Source organism: Macaca mulatta, chromosome 6, assembly GCF_049350105.2.
Source record: "Macaca mulatta isolate MMU2019108-1 chromosome 6, T2T-MMU8v2.0, whole genome shotgun sequence".
Taxonomy (NCBI): domain Eukaryota; kingdom Metazoa; phylum Chordata; class Mammalia; order Primates; family Cercopithecidae; genus Macaca; species Macaca mulatta.
The window spans coordinates 139,916,771-139,925,694 of record NC_133411.1 but is presented as its reverse complement, the minus strand read 5'-3'; the positions used below and the strand labels follow the sequence as shown (position 1 = coordinate 139,925,694).

Sequence of the window (8,924 nt, the reverse complement as noted above, 5' to 3'; positions counted from 1 at the left end):
AAACACAAGCCACATATGTAATTTTAAATGTTATAGTTGTCACATATAGTTTACATGCCCCAACATTACAATCTTCACACTTGAATGATTTTTTTTCTAATATGCTTCACCTTAGTGGATGACCACCACTATTCTTAAAATTAAGTAAATTATATACCTGGGAGAATTTACTGTCTCCTTCACTCATCCCACACCATCTTCATAAATTAACGAATCCTCCCAAATACTTTTTAAATTTACCCCCTGTGGTAGACACAATAATGGCCCACCAAAGATGTCCACATCTTAATCCCTGAAGCCTGTGAATATATTTCCTTAGATGGCAAGAAAAGACTTTGTAGGTGTGATTACGTTGAAACTCTCGAGATAAGGAGGTTATTCTGGATTATCTGGATGAGCCGAACCCAATGTAATCACAGGGTCTTTGTAAGAGGGAAGTGGAAGTATCACAGACAGAGAAGGTGATGTGACAACAGAGAGAGAAGGCAGAGGGACTCAAGGAAGAGGACTTGAGCCAAGGAATGCAGGAAAACTGGAAAAAACATTGAAATAGATTTACTCCCCTAAAGTAACAAGAATAAACACAGCTCTGCTGACATTTGGGGTTTAGCCTTATAGATCCATTTCAGACTTCTGACTTCCAGAACTAGGACACCTAGGTGTGATAAGGTGGGGAAGAGGTAGAGATTGCTTTTTTGCATGCCTAGTGTTTGCTTCCATGTAAGAGCTACATTAAAAAAATACTCCTGGCCTCCTTCTAGAACAGCAGTGTCTTAATCTTATTGGCACACCTGGATGATACCAAATTATTCTTTTAAGGAAATCAATATATCACTAAAAATGCATAGAGAAACATCTGGCAATAACATTTCAGGGCTGTGGAGCTACAGTATAAGTACATATGTGTTGGTATGCACACATCTGACTTTTATGTTTGGAACTGAAGCCAGCCATCTTCCCTAGGACAAATCTTTAATCTGCTAAAGAAACACAAGAACATGATTTACTTTCAGCTAGCCATTTATAATGATCCAGTTTTCTTCACTTGATCAAAGGAATATAATCTAATACTTGAAAAATGGGGTCAAAACAGCATTCTGAGGAAAATATTTACTGCAAATATTTATAATTGTGTAAGAAGAATCATTCTTTTTAAAATTCAAACTGTGTTTTAACTTTAGAAGTCTTTACTAGATCTTAAAATCACAATTAAATATTTGAGACTCTATGTAACCCCCCAAATAAAAATAGTATATTAGTTGCTTTAAACAGTATTCATCACTTTTACTTTTTATGTTATAATAAACTTACGTATATAAAAATTTAAATGTACAGCACATGTAGTTGTGTGTGTGTGTAGCATTGTAAAAATATGAGGAAAAATTTTACTTAGTATAAAAACATGCATATATAAGTGTGCAGGAGAGTTTTTGAATTAAAACCTGCTTTACATAATACCATTTTGAATGAAAATTATGGATATTGATTCTCTGATTAAAGGAACTCTGTCTTCTCAAAGAAAAAAAAAAGTTTCGTGTCATGGCTGGTTTTGAATCACCTGGCAGGAAGGATTTTTTTGTAAGAATTAGGCTGCACGTTTTACATTTAGGCTGATCATGCCACCTTTGCTGCCATCTGGCTTGATGTGATATCCAGCATATCTAATTCCAGCACCTGGAAGTTTAAAGTGCTTTCTTTCTAAAGAAAAATAATGCTCCATCTACATCTATAGGTTTGTGAGATGGGGGAGCACATGTGACAAGAAACATTTCCCAAAGAAAGATTGAAAAATTCCAAGGACTTATTCCTAAATTAGGTTCTAATGATCACTCTCCTTTTCCCATTCATCTATGAGATTTTTCCCAGACTTGAGCACTTTGGTTAAAAAAAAAAAAAAAAAAAAAGCCCAACTAAACAACTATGTTGTTCTAAAGACTTGCTAGCTATTCTTTTCTGTGGCCAATATTTCCTTGGTCACCACATCAGTGCAAGCATGATTTAACTGACAGGTAAAATAGTAATATTTATAAAGACTCTATGTGTAGAGGAGAAGACATTGATAGTACACCAATGATTTTGAACATAGACTCTGGAGAGAGCTAGATGCTAATTTTGACTCCTTAACTTAACCATCTGACCTTGAACTAGTTACTTAGTCTCTAGACCTCAATTTCCTCATCTGCAGAATGTGAATAATGAATGTTCTTGTGCAAATTAAATCTGTATACAGTAGATATTGTCATTTGTTCCTTCAGATCCACTGTCCACCTGCTACTCCTTAGTCCCCCTCCCAAGGAGGCTGACCTGCATGGACCACTAGAGGCTCCCTTGTCCTTTGCTTTTTTTTTGGTTTAGCCAATAGGGTGCCCAGAGAGAAGATGAGAGGGAGGGCTGAGAGTGAAGTTGGGGATTTATTCTGAATGCTTGCCCTGCAGCATTGCCTTAGGCTGTCACTATTCCTCCCCAGAAGCTTTCTAGGTGACTCTCTCCTTCTGTGTTCTGGAAAACTACTCCCTACCCTCTTCCCTTCAGGCTTAAGGACAGGTATTGCCTGCTATTACTAGCTCCAGGGCACAACATCATCTCTACAACCTGCCACATCTTTGCAAATAATCCCTTTATTAAACTTTCCTAAGAAGATCCCAATTTAACCATGTCTCCTTGTTTTTGTTTTTCTGGGATGTTGATTGGTACAATATGTGTTTACCATACTGCCTTGCACAAAATAAATGTCCAACACAGTGATATTTATCATTAAGAAGACTGAAAGCATGTAATCATTCTTACAATAGCTGTACAACTGGTATGCTGAACAAGTGTGGTGCTTGGATTGTGACAAAAACACAGCCTAAATAAAAATAATCTTACCACTATGTGTTTAAACTTCATTTGGTGATGATAATTTTCTCTCCGTGGAGGAAAACTCTAGAAGTCCCGTGATTACTCATTCTTTTTTTTTTTTTTTGGATGAGCACTGGGACTTTATTACACAGCACGGCACTTGTGACTACGGGAGGGGTGGGCAGAAATACAGGCCGAAACATTCCACGGTCCAGGGACGGCTGGTCATTCAGAAAGTGTGTGTTTCCAGAACACTCAGTAGTAAGACCCTCTGAGGTTGTTCCGGGGGGTTGGGCCGGAAGCGGTAGGCGGGCATCATCCTCTTGCGGAAGGCCTAGTACTCGTTGTACTCCTTGGAGAGAGCGGCCGGCTGGTCAATGCGGAAGCCGGCGCCAGCCACTGCGGTGGTGCCCTTGTTGACCGGATTCTTGATGCCCTGGCTCTCCGAGCCCAGCCCCTCGCCCTCCTTCCAGCCCATCTTCATCAGCATCTGGTAGCCGATATTCTCCTCCGTCAGTTTGAACTCCTCGTACTCCGAGTAGTCAGGCTCGCGGCCCTCCTTGAAGGTCTCCCTAAACTTCTCCAGCTTGTCTGGAGGCAGGAAGTCTGGGATGAAGTGCTTGCCCAGGCCCATCTTCGTCAGCTGGTCGGCCCATTACCTCATGTTGTTCATCTCCATGCGCTGCAGCTGGTGCTCCCAGGTGACCAACTCGCTGTTCACCTCTTCGTCGCTGTGGTAGCCGTGCTGGTGCTGCTGCACCGCCTTCTCCCACAGCAGCTGCATGTCCTGCAAGGCCCGCTTTTGCTGCAGGATCATGTCGTACATCTGATGCATCTCCTGCTGGTCCTTCAGCTGCTGCTTCTGGGAGCCCGATAGCTCCGTGAGACCCACTAGACCCACGGACTTCCAGTTCTCATAGCTGAGCCCCTTGAGGTCCTGAACTGACAGAGGTGAGGGAGAGTCAGCCACGTCCCTCTGCACCAGCTCAGCAGGTGAGAGCTCTACTTTGTTCTCTTCAGGCCTCCGCCGGCTCTTCGGCTCTTCGGCTTCCTTTTGACGGTGGCTGCGGAGGCTGGCTTCCCGGGGGCGCCTGGAGCAGGGATGATGGGGGGCACAGGCGAGGACGAGGCGGGGCAGGTGATTGTCGGGGGCGAAGGCCCTGACAGGGCCTCAGGAGGGGACCTGCGCTTCAGGCCGGGGTCGGGTGCCGTGAGGGTGCCTGTGGAGCCGGCCTTGGCTTTCCGGAACTCCTCCAGCTTCTGTTAGTAGCAGTTGGACCCTTGGCTGTTGGGCTCGTACAGAAAGCTGAACGCCTGGGTTTTCGCGGTTGTTCTGGAGGGCGATGGTTTCCACCTCGGGATCCCCGCCCGTTATGAACCTGGCCAACTTTTCTGCAAGGTTCTTGACCTCTTCGTCCTCTGGGGGTGAAACTTTCTGAGAGGCTGCCTGCAACTTCCGCGCTTCCTTTCTTATCTCAGCCACCTCCTTTCTGTAGTAGAGGAATTGCCTGCTATTCTTACCGTGCAAAAATGGAAACGCCGGGTTATCCCTGTAGTCCTCCATAGTCGCTTTTTCTAACTCGGGGCCTGCTTCTGCCACAAATCGGCCAGTTTCTCTATCACTTTCTGAGTCTCAACTCCCTCTGGGGGTGAAACTTTGATCTCCAGCCACTGCTCCTAGTCCTCTTCCTCATCCTCGCCGTGGGACTGGAAGACACTCGGGCGGTGAGCCACGGGCAGTTGCTTGGCGTGCGAGTAGCTCTTCACTGGCCTGGCGGGTTGGCCAGCCCTAGGCCTGTCCACCTGCTGATGAGGAGGGACCTCTTCCCGGCGCGGGAGGTAGGCATGCTGGGAGGGGCACTGGGTGCACTGGCATTGGGGGTGGGGGGCATTTGTGCTGGTCTGTGCCTTCTGCAACTTCAGAAATTGCTGCAGGAAGCTACCGTCGTTGGCCAACTTGTTTGAAACGCAGGAAGAGTTGTGTGCATTTGTGATTTCACCAGGATATGGGGGCTGTGGGCTGACCACCTGATTCTGCTTGACTTTCTGTTCCATTTTGGCTTCAATTTCCCCTTTCTTCTGAGCGATGAGCTCTTCCTGGTGAAGGATGTTCATGTTCATTTTTTCAGATTTAGGGGGAGAAACCCCAAACCACCGGTTAGCCTTTCCTGCAACATCCCGGTTGTCCATCTTGAGACTCATCCAATCCCACAATCTCTCTACTCAGTCTTATGTGACAATCCTACAGTCACTTTAAGACATGAACACACTCACAATTCAGTAATTAGAATGTCCTGACCATGGGATAACATCTGACCTTGGTCGCCTCTTCTCCTGTATCCCAGGTTGTACCCTGCTCCAGGCTGCTGCCTGCTGTAGGGACAGGGTGAGTTCCTGGCTGTCCTTCATCTCATCTTCCTATCTCACAAACTGCTGTCTTGGAACTGCCAGTGTTAAGGGTAGGAGAGAGCAGAGGTGTAGGGGAGGGCACTGCTTGGCTAGGAAGCTTCAACTTCTCTGGACATATGGATGTTAGTTAAAGCTGATGCTCCAGGGTGGGCCTGGAGATGATGAAGCTGATGCTTCTCTCCTGGGTTCTTCTTGAGCTCTTCAGAGGTTTCTTACTGGGCCCTTTCTTACGCAGTTCCCTGGACTCAGATGGATTGCTTCCTGGGCATCCACCACACACCTCAGCCTCTTTCTGCTCTTCCTTCTTGCAAATAGTCCTGTTGACTAAGAAGGAGGAAAACCTCTCCCCGACACTCTCTCCCTCCTGACACACACCAGATGTGAAACGCAAAGCATTGTTTGGCTCAGGCCCGATGCAGTAGTGGTCTCTTGGCTTCTCCATCCAAGCAGTTAATGAACTTCCAGACTTCTTAGTCCCCAACCCACTTGAGCTTCATCAGGCCAAGTCAGGCACCAGTCTTCCATGTCTCCAATAGCAGGGAGCACATTTCTAAGCTGTTGCAGGGGTTCCCAGAGACTTCCCAACTAGGTCTGGGAACAGAAGGCAGTATACTTCAACCCATCCTCTAAAGTATTAGAGATGAGGAGAGAAGAGCCCTCTCTGAAGAGATCTTATTACCGTATCCTCAACCTACCAGCATCTCCAATCTCTTTTATGTCCTTGACTGGACTGAGGGATCCAAGAGTCAGAAACAAGTTCTGGTAGGGCTCTTACTTGGTACAGCTGAATAAGATGAGTATTTGGTGTATGATGTCTATCACATCAGCCTCATTGCAGAAACACATCTTTTACAATATTAGCCAACATAGTTTAGTGTTTTTTTTTTTTTTTTTTTTTTTTTTTTTTTTTTTAGAACAAAACCTTAATAATTGGGATGTGGCTAGAAGAAGAGAGTTTTTTGATTAGTAGTTTGATGATGGTATTTATATTATTTTTCTTCTGCCTACATTTGTCTTTTTTTTCTATGAATTTGAACCTAGGATAGAGAGCTAGAACAAGGGCCAAAGTGGGGAGTGATAATACTACAAGCATCTAGAATGACTGATATTGACATCTGGTGCTAGATGCTGTAGGGGAGGCATAGACAGAGGGAGGGGGCATCCTGCACTCTGGGATTTATAATGCAAAGAGAGAATCTCTTATAATGTAAAGGGAGATACTTACAAAGTAGAAGGGAATCAGTGACTTGATTGTGGTAATGGTTGCACAACTCTGTGAACATATTAAGAACCATTGGATTAGTCACTTTAAATGGGTGCATTGTATGATATATAAATTATATCTCAATAAAGCTGTTAAAAAAGAAAAGTAAGACAAAGTGGGAACTAAGAGAAAAGAAAGGGTTCATTCAATCTGGAGAGTCTGGGGCCAGAGCACACTATTGTTATGTGAGTCTTTAGGTCACAGAAGATCAAAAGAAGAGGCTGATTTAAAACATGGCTCTTTTTGTGGGATCAGTGTGTAGCTCAGCTGATAAAAGAGACTTCCCTGAAACCCCTTTAAGCCTGCAAGCACCATCTCTGCATTTTTTTTCTCTAGTGCATAAACAATGATGGAAAAGGGCCTGTCTTTTCTTACAGCTGGATGTGGCAAGCAGCTATTTCGCCTTATAGACTGGTAAAAAGTGGAACTGAGACCACAGATACGATGATTGTGGAGTCTGTTTGCCATCCTAGGCTGTCAGTAGAAGAAGCAGGGTGCTAGAGAGAATGAGGGGATAAGACATAGAGCAGTTCAGAGCTCTTAGCATTCTTTGAAGGTGATGTTAAATGTTCCAGGAAACTGAATGCTTTTAGAGAGAGATGGAAGGGTGCATCTGTTAAGAATTAAAGTGAAGAGGTCTGACTCATCTGTGTCTCACATGAAATTTAAAAACTTTTTCCTTTATTATGTAAATTTTAAAACATACACAAAATAGGGAGAATAGAATAATAACTTCCCATATAGCCATTGCTGTGAGAGGAGGGTTCCATAACTTGTTGAAATAACTACACTTTGCCTTATCCTTTTACTCTGCAAAAATAATATTCAAAAAAATGTAATGACACTGAAACAGAAATGTACTATTTAGTATTCTGGCACAGATGTCCATTTTAATTTCAGATTATGATAAAATCACATGTGCAATTTTTTTTTGTTATTCAGTTTGAAAACATAATGTCTTTGATAAATCTGATTGAATGGGTAACTTTATTCTTCCATTCATATATTAAAAAGTTTTGGCTGGGCGCGGTGGCTCACGCCTGTAATTCCAGCACTTTGGGAGGCCGAGTCGGGCAGATCACGAGGTCAGGAGTTCGAGACCAGCTTGGCCAACATGGTGAAACCCCATCTGTACGAAAAAATACAAAAATTAGCCAGGCATGGTGGCACGTGCCTGTAATCCCAGCTATTCAGGAGGTGAGGCAGGAGAATTGCTTGAACCCGGGAGGCAGAGGTTCCAGTGAGCTGAGATTGCACCACTGCATTCCAGCCTCGGCAACAGAGCAAGACTCCATCTCAAAAAAAAAAAAAAAAAAAAAAAAAAAAGGTTTTAAGCACATGGAATTAAATATATCATTCTCAAATCTTACAACACTTGATTTGCATTAGACCACAGGTTTAATTGCATCAAAGGGCAAACAAGTGATATACTTAGACTTCCCATTTTATCAGCATATAATATCTTTTCTAAATTATTCAGCAGTTGATTCCCCAGATTTCTTCATTCGTTTTTCCTTTTGCTTCCCTGTGAACTTTTAACTTCAGTCATTCATTCATCAAAGAAGAACTTTATCAAGAAGGAGAATTAAAGCAAAACAATCTATTTTGCCCCTCTGCCATTCTTTTTGTTGTTGTTGTTGTTTTTTGTTTTTGAGACAAGATCCTGCTGTATTGCCCAGGCTGGAGTGCAGTGGTGTGATCATGGCTCACTGCAGCCTTGACTTCCTGGGCTCAAGTGATCTTCCCACCTCAGCCTCCCAAAGTGCTGATATTGCAGGCATGAGCCACCTTGCTCAGCTATTTTGTCACTCTTTATCATCTTTAGGAAAATATCTGGAAGAACTAGTAATTAAATCTCCAAAAGGCACTAATCTATAGCAATTTTGCCTCTCACCTCAAGTGGGAGTTTGGAGTTGTCCATGAGAATTAATCCCTGTTAGGGAGGATGATCAACAGGTCAGTGTTAGGGAGCAACATCAGGAGTCTGGAGGGCAAAGACAATGGGATTCCCAGGGTTTACCCCCTTGCAACAGGACCCAGTGGACAGATGGAGAATGAGAACCTAGCGAGCACTTCTCTTTGTCCACCCTCTCATCACCCCCAGGTAAGGAACTGAAGGTTCTAGCACGGAAGTCGAGGCTGAACTGTGGTTACATAGTTTGAGTCAATACAGCAGTTGCAAGACCATGATAGTGGACTCAGGCCTCAAACCTGAAACCAGGTCTACATTGGCAGATTATTTCTAAATGTCATGAGTCAGTGGAATGAGGCTTTCTCTGATTCCTTAGAAGGGTGGCAAGGCAGAGCATGATTTTCTGTGCCCTGCAAATAAAGTCTAAGAAAGGCTGAGCTTTCTGGTTCTCTTTTTTTCACCAAAAACTTTTTATTGGCCTTTTGGGTAGAAACGGGT

General features: G+C 43.7%; 1 pseudogene across 1 annotated transcript; it reads right to left on the bottom strand.

Annotated features, from left to right (window-relative positions):
• Positions 1-3,055: 3,055 nt before the first annotated feature.
• Positions 3,056-5,056, bottom strand: LOC705969 (SURP and G-patch domain-containing protein 1 pseudogene; annotated as a pseudogene). Its single transcript, XR_013418128.1, has one exon. The product of XR_013418128.1 is annotated as an SURP and G-patch domain-containing protein 1 pseudogene (transcript).
• Positions 5,057-8,924: the final 3,868 nt, after the last annotated feature.